Source organism: Odocoileus virginianus, chromosome 8, assembly GCF_023699985.2.
Source record: "Odocoileus virginianus isolate 20LAN1187 ecotype Illinois chromosome 8, Ovbor_1.2, whole genome shotgun sequence".
NCBI lineage: Eukaryota > Metazoa > Chordata > Mammalia > Artiodactyla > Cervidae > Odocoileus > Odocoileus virginianus.
Window position 1 is genome coordinate 672,555 of NC_069681.1, and position 13,610 is coordinate 686,164.

General features: G+C 37.4%; 1 pseudogene; it reads left to right on the top strand.

Moving 5' to 3' along the window:
- The first annotated feature begins 1,755 nt into the window (after positions 1–1,755).
- Positions 1,756–13,094, top strand: LOC110128551 (transaldolase pseudogene; annotated as a pseudogene).
- The last annotated feature ends 516 nt before the right edge of the window (positions 13,095–13,610 follow it).

Consider the following 13,610-nt stretch of genomic DNA (forward strand, 5'->3'; position numbering starts at 1 on the left):
AATGACCAAAAGGCAAAAAATGGGGAACCTTCATTCACTACTTCTCAGAAGAAATATAATTGCCAAAAACATTTTAAAGAACTATTACACAACACTGAATAAAGTTGATATGATAGACAGAACAATGATCCCAAAAATGTAACTTTTCTATTCATCAAAATCTGTTAGGTTACATGCAAAAGGGGATTAAGGTTGCAGATGGAATTAAGGTTGCTAATCAGCTGACCTTAAAATAAACAGATTACTCTGGATTATCTGGCTGGACCCAATGTAATAAGTTTTTAAGTGTGGATAAACTTTCCCAGTTGTCAGAGGAAGATGTGTCTATGGAAGAGGTAAATTGAGATTTGTGAAGGAATCAACTTACCATTGCTGGCTTTAATGATGGAGAATGGAGCCATGAGCCAAAGAATGTGGACAGCCTCAAGAACAGGGGTTCTCAAGCCCTGGGATCTAGTGTCTGCTGATCTGAGGTGGAGATGATGTAATAATAAAGAAACCAATTGTGCAATAAATGTAATGCATTTGAATAATCCAGATACCATCCTCAAGCCTACATTCTGGGTCTGTGAAAAAAATTGTCTTAAAAAACTCTGGTACCTGGTGCCAAACAGATTGGGGCTGCTGCCTTACAATCAAGGAAGAGTAGAAACGAGTTTTTCCTTACAGCCTCCTAAAAAAATGCAGCCTTGCAAGCATATCCATTTTATCTCAGTGAGACCTGTATCAGCCTTATGATCTATGGAACTGTAATACATATATATATATTTGCTATTTTAGGCTACTCAGTTTGTAGAAATTTGTTACCACATCAATAGAGTGGAAGAAGCACCTGTTCCTTTAGTCAGCAATTCTACTTCTAAATATAAGCTGTTGAGGAACTCTTGGACTTTTGCACATTTAGATAGAAATTAAGCTGCTCATTGCAGCATTTTTTTTTTTTTTTGTAAAAAAGAAAGTTGAAAACAATTTAAGTATTATTATGGGAATGAATATAGTGACATAGATTAAGTTATTGAAAGCTTAAATAGACAAACTACATCATTATGCTTCCTTGGTGGCTCAGACGGTAAAGAATCCACCTGCAACGCAGGAGACCTGGGTTCAGTCCCTGTGTTGGGAAGATGCCCTGCTGGAGAGAATGGCAACCCACTCCAGAATTCTTGCCTGGAGAATGCCTATGCACAGAGGAGCCTGGCAGGCAAAAGTCCATGGGGTTGCAAATAGTTGGACATGACTGAGTGACTGAGGATATATTATTATATTCCACCATAAGTAAATTTCAAAAATGCAGTATTAAAGGCAAAAGTCATTTACAGAATAACACAAATAGCATGATACCATTTATTCAAAATTACAAAACACACAAAACATTATATTATTTGTTAAGACATATATATATAGTGAATTTTTCATACTGTTCATACAGAAGTTTGTGACACTGTACAGGAGACAGTGAGCAAGACCATCCCAAAGAAAAAGAAATGCAAAAAGCAAAATGGCTGTCTGAGGATGGCTTACAATAGCTGTGAAAAAAGAGAAGTGAAAAGCAAAGGAGGAAAGGAAAGATATACCCATCTGAATGTAGAGTTCCAAAGAATAGCAAGGAGACATATGAAAGCATTCCTCAGTGATCAATGCAAAGAAATAGAGGAAAACAAAAGAATGGGAAAGACTAAAGATCTCTTCAAGAAAATTAGAGATAAAAAGGGAATATTTCATGAAATGATAGGCTCAATAAAGGACAGAAATTATATGGATATAACAGAAGCAGAAGATGTTAAGAAGAGGTGGCAAGAATACATAGAAGAGCTGGATAAAAAAGACCTTCACTACCCAGATAGTCATGATGGTGTGATCACTCGCCTAGAGCCAGACATCCTGGAATGTGAAGTCAAGCGGGTCTTAGGAAGCATCCCTATGAACAAAGCTAGTGGAGGTGATGGAATTTCAGTTGAGCTATTTCAAATCCTGAAAGATGATGCTGTGAGAGTGCTGCTCTCAATATGTCAGCAATGGAAAACTCAGCAATGGCCACAGGACTGGAAAAGGTCAGTTTTCATTCCAACCCCTAAGAAGGCAACGCCAAAGAATGCTCAAACTACCACACGATTGCACTCATCTCTCGTGCTAGTAGAGTAATACTCAAAATTCTCCAAGCCAGGCTTTAGCAATACATGAACTGTGGACTTCCAGATGTTCAAGCTGGTTTAGAAAAGGCAGAGGAACCAGAGATCAAATTGCCAACATCCGCTGGATCATAAAGCAAGTGAGTTCCAGAAAAACATCTATTTCTTCTTTATTGACTATGCCAAAGACTTTGACTGTGTGGGTCACAATAAACTGTGAAAAATTTTGAAAGAAATGGGCATACCAGACCACCTGACCTGCCTCTTAAGATACCTGTATGCAGGTCAGGAAGTAACAGTTAGAACTGGACATGGAACAACAGACTGGTTCCAAATAGGAAAAGGAGTACGTCAAGGCTGTATATTGTCACCCTGTTTATTTAACTTATATTCAGAGTACATCATGAGAAGTGCTGGGCTGGAGGAAGCTCAAGCTGGAATCAAGATTTCTAGGAGAAATATCAATAACCTCAGATATGCAGATGAAACCACCCTAATGGCAAAAATGAAGAACTAAAGAGCCTCTTGATGAAAGTGAAAGAGGAGAGTTAGAAAGTTGTCTTAAAGCTCAACATTCCGAAAACTAAGATCATGCCATCCGGTCCCATCACTTCATGTCAAATAGATAGGGGATCAGTGGAAACAATGACAGACTTTATCTTGGGCAGCTCCAATATCACTCCATATGGTGACTGCAAGAAATTAAAAGACGCTTACTCTTTAGAAGGAAACTTATGACCAACCTAGGTAGCATATTAAAAAGCAGAGACATTACTTTGCCAACAAATATTCATCTACTCAAGGCTATAGTTTTTCCAGTAATCATGTATGGATGTGAGAGTTTGACTATAAAGAAAGCTGACAGCCAAAGAATTGATGCTTTTGAACTGTGGTGTTGGAGAAGACTCTTGAGAGTCCCTTGGACTGCAAGGAGATCCAACCAGTCCATCCTAAAGGAGATCAGTCCTGGGTGTTCATTGCAAGGACTGATGTTGAAGCTGAAACTCCAATACTTTGGCCACCTAATGTGAAGAGCTGACTCATTTGAAAAGACCCTGATGCTGGGAAAGATTGAGGGCAAGATGAGAAGGGGACGACAGAGGATGACATAGTTGGATGGCAACTCCAACTCAACGGACATGAGTTTGGGTAAACTCCGGGAGCTGGTGATGGACAGGGAGGCCTGGTATGCTGTGGTTCAGGGGGTCGCAGAGAGTTGGACATGACTGAGTGACCAAACTGAACTGAACTGATGATGAATTTTTAAAAACATGAATGAAAACGATCCACACAAGCCTCCTCTCTTGTAGAGGTGGAATGAGTGTAAATAAATAAATGATGGAATAGGTGTAGTGTCTTTGTAGAAATGGGGTATCAAGGAGGCCTAAGTAATTGCACCCAATCAATTATAAAATTATTATAAAATACTCAAGTGAAACATTAATATTTAGTGAATATTGACAACAGGCTTCATAATTTTTTAATTAATTTGTTTTGAAATATTTTATACTGTAAAATATAAAACAGAGATAAAAGAAAAATGATAGTGAAAGCTCTGGGTTGACTTCTAGCTCTGGTAATAACTTTATTAGGATTTTAGGCATGGGGTTAGAGGAATAGTATATTTGAACAATGATATATTTGAAGCATTTGCAAGTTTAAATGATCATAACTAAGCTTGGTAAGAAGATAATATTTGATGTATCAGGAAGTGCACTCAGCACCTTACATATATTATCTCATTTATCTCATAGCAATCATCATGAAGAATGAGGCAGTTTCTACTATAATTCTCTTATATACAACTGAAAAAGCAGAAAAATACTTAACCTAAAAACATTAAGTATTTTGTCCAAGATCATATATCTGGTGATTGGCCAAGTGGGATGCAATAAACCCAGTGAATATGACACCATAGAATGTACTCTGAACTACCAGGGCAACCTCTATAGACCTTAATAAGGAAAAAAAAAAATCTCTCTGTGTGCATCAGAAAACTCCTCCCTGTTACTTAAGATGCACCTCAATATCTCAATTTTACAGAGAAAGTAAATGACCCTAACTTTCAACAGAGTTTGTGTGAAACTTAAATGTACAAATACTTGTGAATATAAAATATCTAGTGTCAACTGAAAGAAAACCACATACTGTAAGAGCTGTGAGTTTAAATTTTAATCAGGGTCTTATTGCGGACTACAGCCTGGAAAACAGTTAGTCAGATAGCTCTGAAGAACTGCTCCAAACAGGTAGGGAGGAAAGGCAATATCTGAAGAACTGCTCCAAACAAATAGGGAGGAAAGGCTATATTTATATATATATATATATTTGTCTAAGGAATATGTGCAGTCAAGCACACATTTTGGTAAAATATTACTGCTAGTCACAAATAACAGATATCTCAGTTAATGATTTTGATGCTTTTCTGCATATGTGAAGTTATAAGAATCTGAGTTTATTAAAATTCTTCCTAAATTAGACATCAAACTTGGTAAGAAGCTTATTTTTCCAAAGCATAGAATGCCTCATCCAGTTTTCCTCCAAAACCCTTCCAGTGTGCACTGTCCAGTCATCGACTGAAGGGGCTAGTGACTTGACCTTATAGGATGGTGAAGAAAATCCTTTGATTTTATGCTGGGAACAGCTCTTGCCCCAGTGGTCAAGATTTCTTTCACTCCCTGTCCTCCTGCTCTTCCTTTATCAAGTATTTTCCATAAGAAAGACTTATAAGAAAAATGCTATTGTTTTGTGCTTATCAACAGTGATGCTATGGCTAGAAACACGTGGGAGCACTCATCTGGGCCCAAAAATCTCCCCACAGACAACTCTCCTTTCAAAATTCATGTTCTGGCTGGACTAGCCCTTATGGTTCTTACTGTGATTACAAGATGCCCTTAGTCATACCATCAGGAAACTTCAAAAGACAAAGTTTATTACACACACTTTCTTGAGGGTACACCTGGGACCTCAGAGTGAGGTGAGGGAGAGTAATGACGTGGGGAGGTGAGGAAGTGAGAGAGATGGGTGTTTGGGAAGGTGGGGAAGCAGGTCTGGGCTTCTGATTTTATTTGGTTGAGGGTCAGGAGCTGGTGGAGGATGTCTTAGCCTATGCAGGAGCCTGGGTGGGTCACAAGAGGAACAAATTGTAAATGCTCTTGATAAATTTTATTTGATATTTGAAGCAGAAATATTGAAGAAAATTCTGGGCTGGGTATCCATGGAAGTGGATGCAAGGCTCTCTTTCAATAATAATGCCATGTTGGCCCTGCCCAGCACCTCATCAAGAGATACAAGGAGGCCAGGATCAGCAAGACCTGGATTCTGATAAAGCTGTCATCCACCTGAGAAGGAATTCAGTCTGGAAAGAAGCTAGAGAAGGAGCATGGCATGCATTACAGGATGATTCTACTCTTATCCTTTGCCCAGGAGATGGCCTGTGCAGAGACAGGTGAACTCATGTCCCCATTCCTGGGTTGCATCTTCAGCTGGCATGTGGCCAACACATACAAGAAGTTGTAGGAACCCCTGGAGGACTCACTAGTGAAGGGTGTCAGCAAGATCTACAAATATTACAAGAAGCTCCACTATACGATGATCATCACAGGTACCTACTTCCACAGTACTGCTAGGTCAGGGCCCTGGAAGCCTGCTGTTTCCTCACCCCCTCAACCCAGGTCAAAGATCACAGCAAGACGGTACCCGCACTGTTCACCAAGGTGGTACAGCTCTGGAGAAGTTCCACCTGGATGAAAAATCCATCGGCTGACTGCACAAGGAGGACCACATGGTCATGGAGAAGCTCTCCAATGCTATCCATAGGCTTGCTGCAGAGACTGTGAAGCTGAATCAGATGCTGATGAAGGAATGTTCAGCGTGGAGAATGGAAAAATAGCACAACTCCTAAAGCTGGACCACAAGATCTGCACTATCTTTGTTTTTTTTTTTTTTTCTTCCCATTTATTTTTATTAGTTGGAGGCTAATTACTTTACAGCATTGCAGTGGTTTTTGTCATACATTGAATTAGCCATGGATTTACATGTATTCCCCATCCCGGTCCCCCCTCCCACCTCTCTCTCCACCCCATCCCTCTGGGTCCTCCCAGTGCACCAGGCCTGAGCACTTGTCTCATGCATCCAACCTGGGCTGGTGATCTGTTTCACCCTAGATATACATGTTTCGATGCTGTTCTCTTGAAACATCCCACCCCCAGGTTCTCCCATAGAGTCCACAAGTCTGTTCTATACATCTGAGTCTCTTTTTCTTTTTTTGCATATAGGGTTATCGTTACCATCTTTCTAAATTCCATATATATGTGTTAGTATACTGTAATGGTCTTTATCTTTCTGGCTTACTTCACTCTGTATAATGGGCTGCAGTTTCACCCATCTCATTAGAACTGATTCAAATGAATTCTTTTCAATGGCTGACTAATATTCCATGGTGTATATGTACCACAGCTTCCTCATCCATTCATCTGCTGATGGGCATCTAGGTTGCTTCCATGTCCTGGCAATTATAAACAGTGCTGCGATGAACATTGGGGTGCATGTGTCTCTTTCAGATCTGGTTTCCTTGGTGTATATGCCTAGAAGTGGTATTGCTGGGTCATATGGCAGTTCTATTTCCAGTTTTTTAAGAAATCTCCACACTGTTTTCCATAGCGGCTGTACTAGTTTGCATTCCCATCAACAGTGTAAGAGGGTTCCCTTTTCTCCACACCCTCTCCAGCATTTATTGCTTGTAGACTTTTGGATAGCAGCCATCCTGACTGGCGTGTAATGGTACCTCATTGTGGTTTTGATTTGCATTTCTCTGATAATGAGTGATGTTGAGCATCTTTTCATGTGTTTTTCTGCCATCCGTATGTCTTCCTTGGAGAAATGTCTGTTTAGTTCTTTGGCCCATTTTTTGATTGGGTCATTTATTTTTCTGGAGTTGAGCTGGAGGAGTTGCTTGTATATTTTTGAAATTAATCCTTTGTCTGTTGCTTCATTTGCTATTATTTTCTCCCAGTGTGAGGGCTGTCTTTTCACCTTGCTTATAGTTTCCTTTGTTGTACAAAAGCTTTTAAGTTTCATTAGGTCCCATTTGTTTATTTTTGCTTTTGTTTCTAAAATTCTGGGATGTGGGTCATAGAGGATCCTGCTGTGATTTATGTCGGAGAGTGTTTTGCCTATGTTCGCCTCTAGGAGTTTTATAGTTTCTGGTCTTACATTTAGATCTTTAATCCATTTTGAGTTTATTTTTGTGTATGGTATTAGAAAGTGTTCTAGTTTCATTCTTTTACAGGTGGTTGACCAGTTTTCCCAGCACCACTTGTTAAAGAGGTTGTCTTTTTTCCATTGTATATCCTTGCCTCCTTGGTTGAAGATAAGGTGACCATAGGTTCGTGGATTTATCTCTGGGCTTTCTATTCTGTTCCATTGATCTATATTTCTGTCTTTGTGCCAGTACCATACTGTCTTGATGACTGTGGCTTTGTAGTATAGTCTGAAGTCAGGCAGATTGATTCCTCCAGTTCCATTCTTCTTTCTCAAGATTACTTTGGCTATTCGAGGTTTCTTGTATTTCCATACAAATTGTGAAATTATTTGTTCTAGTTCTGTGAAAAATACCGTTGGTAGCTTGATAGGGATTGCATTGAATCTATAGATTGCTTTGGGTAGTATAGCCATTTTGACAATATTGATTCTTCCAATCCATGAACACGGTATATTTCTCCATCTGTTTGTGTCCTCTTTGATTTCTTTCATCAGTGTTTTATAGTTTTCTATGTATAGGTCTTTTGTTTCTTTAGGTAGATATACTCCTAAGTATTTGAATTAGGGCCTAGTTGCATATGTTTTGAAATGAATCTTGGGTTCTTTACTACTTTTAATGGGGAGGAACCATAGATACTTGATTATATATAAAACCTTTTTTATTTTTTTAATATTTTATTTTTTGTTAAATAAATAACCAGTTGGAGTTTGATGTGATGCAGGGCATTCAAAGCTGGTGCTCTGTGACAACCTAGAGGGATGGGACAGGGAGGGATGTGGGAGGGGTTTCAGGGTGGAGGGGACATACGCTTGCCTATGGCCGATTCACACTGATGGATGGCAAGTACCATCACAATATTGTTAAGTAATAATCTCCCAATTAAAATAAATTAAAAAAAACAAACAAAAAAATTAGAAAAGATCCCTCCCTAAAAGCCATCAGACAGTGTAAGTCTTTTGAACGTGAGCTGACCATTCTCCTTGCTTGGTGCCCTGCAATAAATGCTGTATTTTCCTTCACTGCAACCTGGTATCAATAGATTGGCTTTGCTGTACATCAGGTGAACACACCTAAGTTTGGTTTGGTAACTTTGGCTATTCCAGCCAAAGAAGAACCAGTGAGGATAGTTCTATAAAATATGCAAAATTGGAAGACTTGATAGAAGGAAGTTTCACTGTCTATTACTTTACCCATAGGAGCCTTTTATGTTATATTATATATGTAGAACACTTCAGACAAACATAAGAGAAGAAATAAAAAAGTAGTCTAATTTCCACAAAAACTTCTCTTCCAAATACTAATTTTTAAAAACTTCTGTTGATATAATTTGTTTACACTTTGATACCAAATTTATTCTAACAAAAAAATCTTGCTTTTTTTATAGTTAATTCCATTAAGGAGGATAAGCAATTATAATTTTTATAATAACTAAAAATAAGATATTTTTCCTAAGAGGAAATAAATGTCCAAAGTGATCCAGGTGTAACTGTTTCCAAATTGGAGACATATATTTAAGTGATACAAACTGACAGTTTCTCACTTTGGAAATTTTGTGCTATGTTTTGAGTTTTCCTGAACCATCACCTTCCCTTTCTTGTCGTAAATAAGATCACACAGCAAGTCACATTCTGAAATTAGCAGGAAATTTCTGAAAACAAGAGCCAATACCACAAGGAGAGGTCTGGGTTGGCAGGGAAAAAAGCCACTCAGTCTGAGCTTTCTTTTTTGTCTTTGGATAATAGAAAATGCTCAGATTTTCTTCATACCTATATCTCAAAAAGCATTTAACTTTAAATCTTTGTAAGTTCTTATTGCATTTAGTATTTTAAAAGTCATGATCTCTATACTGTAGAGCTCTTTCACAGCTCATTCTGCCACAGCCGTTTAATCTCTTGAGAAAAGATAGCATGTAAATGTCCATCATAACAGACATACCTAGCCAAGTAAAACATCTCCTGTCCACTATCTAATTTAATATCTGAGATGATGATGTGGTGGACACCCTACTCAACACTGATAACAATTCAGGGACTTTTTAAATCCACTCTATTTATTGTCTTCGAGGCTGCCCCAGTGGCACTAGTGGTAAAGAACCTGCCTGCATTAACTGGAGACATAAGAGACTTCTGTTCAATCCCTGGGTCTGGAAGATCCCCTGGAGGAGGGCATGACAATCTCCTCAGTATTCTTGCCTGGAAAATCCCACAGACAGAGGAGCCTGGTGAGCTATAGTCTATGGGATCGCAAAGGGTTGGACACAACTGAAGAGACTTAACACACACACACGCACACACACACACACACATTTATTGTCTTCACTCTCCAGTGTTGAAAGGCACGGTGAAAATACTGACATTGGAATAAAAATATGAATGAATGTAAGAGTAAGCAGAGGGTAAAAGAACAATCTTAGATTTCTGTCAAGAAAGGAAAAATATACATGATACTTAAACTTGTATATTTTATAACATTGTCATAAACTTTAGAATAATAAATTTTCAAGAACTAAAAACTTGGTGAGACCACAAGCTATCCAGCCTCCAAAATACTTAGCTCAGTTTGGATGATATATTGCAAAGAACATTATTACTTTGCCTTTAGTTTGTGATCATTTAAAATACAGCATAATTATTGATAACTTCTAAAATTTCCACTAGAAGCAGATTAACTGCAAGGGACATTCTGAATCAGATATAGTATCCAATTTCTCATTGAATCTTGGTAAGTTATTTGCCTTCATAAAATATTATGGCAGGGTTCCAAGGGTTAATTATGAGTTGCATAAAAGGTAGTTCCTTCAACTCATTTTAATTTATTGCTTTCTGCTAAGCATTGCCCAGGAACTTGGCTCACTGAAGTTGCAAAGAAGAGTTACTTTTACTTTATCCCCTCCTATTCTACTTACATCTGATATATATAGTCAACAACATCTAATTTCACAGCTCAGTTGTTCAGTCCTTGAAAAAAAGACACTTCCTCAGAGTTAGATGATAAAAATGAGTTGGAGAAGCTGTACTAAAGAAATTAATAGTTTTAAAAGTGATATTTATGTAAGCTGTATTTATGAATTCCATCAATTTACTGAAAGTATACTAATAAACTCTCTCTAAACTCTGCAAGAGGGAATAACTTATAGATGCATATTTCTAATAATATAATACCAGCATATTATTTCAATTATGCACTCAAAGCCTAGAAATGGATGGTTATGATATATGGGATAATAGATGATCAACAAGTGACTATACACTGTAATTCAGAAGATGGCCATAGCACTTGAGTAGTTTATGAGCTGCAGCAGCTAGAATCCCCAAATGTCTTCATACATTCAGTGGGAAGCCATTACTGTTATAAAAATGAAAACATTTATTTAAATCTTAACAAATTTCAATGCCATGCCTGAAAACTCAATACCCACATTTTAGTATCTGCCTCATGAGAAGAATCTGCTCAAATAATAATATAATGTAAAATCTTTAAAGCTACATTCACAAAATTTGATTGAGATAAATGTTTATCAAAATCTATCCAGAATGATTATTAAGGCTGACAGTAGGGAAAACAGTGACAAGAGGAGAATGACTTTAACTTTTTCATTTTAACTGTGTTAATTGTTGGGTGATTCTATATTTATAAAAATATAAAAGGATAATCTGGTGTTTTCTCTGTTATGTAGTGCTGTACTGCAGATGGTGACTGCAGCCATGAAATTAAAAGATGCTTGCTCCTTGGAATAAAACTTAAGACAAATCTAGACAGCACATTAAAAAGCAGGGCCATATATATGTGTTAGTATACTGTAATGGTCTTTATCTTTCTGGCTTACTTCGCTCTGTATAATGGGCTCCAGTTTCATCCATCTCATTAAAACTGATTCAAATGAGTTCTTTTTAATGGCTGAGTAATATTCCATGGTGTATATGTACGAAAGATGATAATGATAACCCTATATGCAAAACAGAAAAAGAGACTCAGATGTATAGAACAGACTTGTGGACTCTGGGAGAAGGCGAGGGTGGGATGTTTCAAAAGAACAGCACTGAAACATGTATATTATCTAGGGTGAAACAGATAACCTGCCCAGGTTGGGTACATGAGACAAGTGCTCGGGCCTGGTGCACTGGGAAGACCCAGAGGGATCGGGTGGAGAGGGAGGTGAGGGGGGGACTGGGATGGGGAATACATGTAAATCCATGGCTAATTCATTTCAATGTATAACAAAAACTACTGTAATGATGTAAAGTAATTAGCCTCCAACTAATAAAAATAAAAAAAAATAAATAAATAAATAAAAAAAATAAATAAATAAAAAAAAAAGCAGAGCCATCACGTTGTCGACACAGGTCCATATAGTCAAAACTATGGTTTTTCCTGTAGTCATGTATGTTACGTGAGAGTTGGACCATAAAGAAAGCTCAGTGGCAAAGAACCAATGCTTTTGAAATGTGGTGCTGGAGAAGATTATTGACAGTCCCTTGGGCAGCAAGGAGGTAAAACCAGTCAATCCTAAAAGAAATCAACCCTGAATATTCATTGGAAGGACTGATGCCAAAGCTGAAACTCAATACTTTGGCCACCTGATGTAAAGAACTGACTCACTAGAAAAGTCTTGGATTCTGGGAAAGATTGAAGGCATGAAGAGAAGCAGGTTAACAGTGGATGAGATGGTTGGATGGCATCATCGACTCAGTCAACATGAGCCTGAGTAAGCTAAGTCCCTGGTGATGGACAGGGAAGCCTGGCGTGCTGCAGTCCATTGGGTCTCAAAGAGTTAGACATGACTGAGTGACTGAATAAGAACAAATAAAAGATGTACTCCAAAAGACCATAATATTTTAATATTTGTAATAATATTTAAGTATGGAGACATGGAATCTTTTTGTTTTTGGTATTCCATTATGAACTTCTCCATGAAATATGTTCAATTTCAAGGAACCACATTTTTAGTTTATTCCACTTAGTTTTTGAAATATCATTGTCTTGCATGAGTTTTTAAGTGTACATAGTTTAGGCTTTAAGTATCTCCTATTTTTTATAAACTGGGAAAATGTATTTCTAGGATATATCACATTGAAAAAAATTTCATTTAGTGATTGTTCACAAGTGCCACATATTTTATATGCATTTTATTATATTTAACAGCATCTGTGTCAGCTATTTTACAAACCTACTTTACAGCAGAGAAAATGAAGCTTGAGGAATGTGAAACAATTTTTCTATGATACCATATGAAGTGAAAACTCAAAGCTCCCAAAATTTGAAGAATATCCTCTGAAATGCTACTGTTGACTCTAGATTGGGAACCCTGAGATGCATGATAGATTGATTTCAGAACAATACAAGAAAAGAAAAAAAGTGAATGCTGTAGTAAAAGAGATTGTGCCCACATTGTCTTAGATACATATCCTAGCCTATGGAATGGACTATCTCCTGTGACTATTCCCTCCATTGTGCAGAGAGACAATCTGGCAAGGATTGTCAAATGAAATATAAACAAGTCATTTAAATCTGAGTTGCAGACATACCATAATTTTTTCAATATGTGTGTTCCAGATATTGCATAGACATACTTACACTAAAATCTAATTAAGTTTTTATCTGAATTTCAAACATAATTTGAATCCTGTACTTATATTTGCTTAACTTGAAAAATAATGTCCTTTCTTTTTTAGGTAGCTCTGAGAAAGCTGGCTCAGCAGGTCTGAGCTAAACCAGTGGAATACTAGAATTGTTTGCTCTGGAGCTCTCCCTTTTAAAAAGTCCACTTCTAAGTAACTTGCTCAAAGACATACAACTAGCTAATAACAGGGCTTGGACTAAAATCCAAGTCTCTTTACTCCCACATTAGGAATTTTACCCTATTCCATGCTGTTCTCCTTCATTTGACTTTTTAAATTCCCCTCCGCCCCCAGAGTGTGAAATTTCATTCTCTACACAGGAAAGATGCTTGTATTTTTGTATAAAGTGATTATAAATTGTGTGGAACTATAATCACCATACTTATTCCTACAAACAATTGAAATACAAAATTTTAAAAATGCCTTATCTTCATAGCCAATGGAAATATAACCAAATGGCAATTACTGAATAGCAAAAGAGTCACATAGCAGCTATTGTGAAATGTTCTACCTGAAGGCAAACCTTTTTTGAAAGCAATGAATTCAGGAGAATACAGTGTTCCAAATTCTGACTCATCAAATAAGAACTGAAGTTCTCAGTAA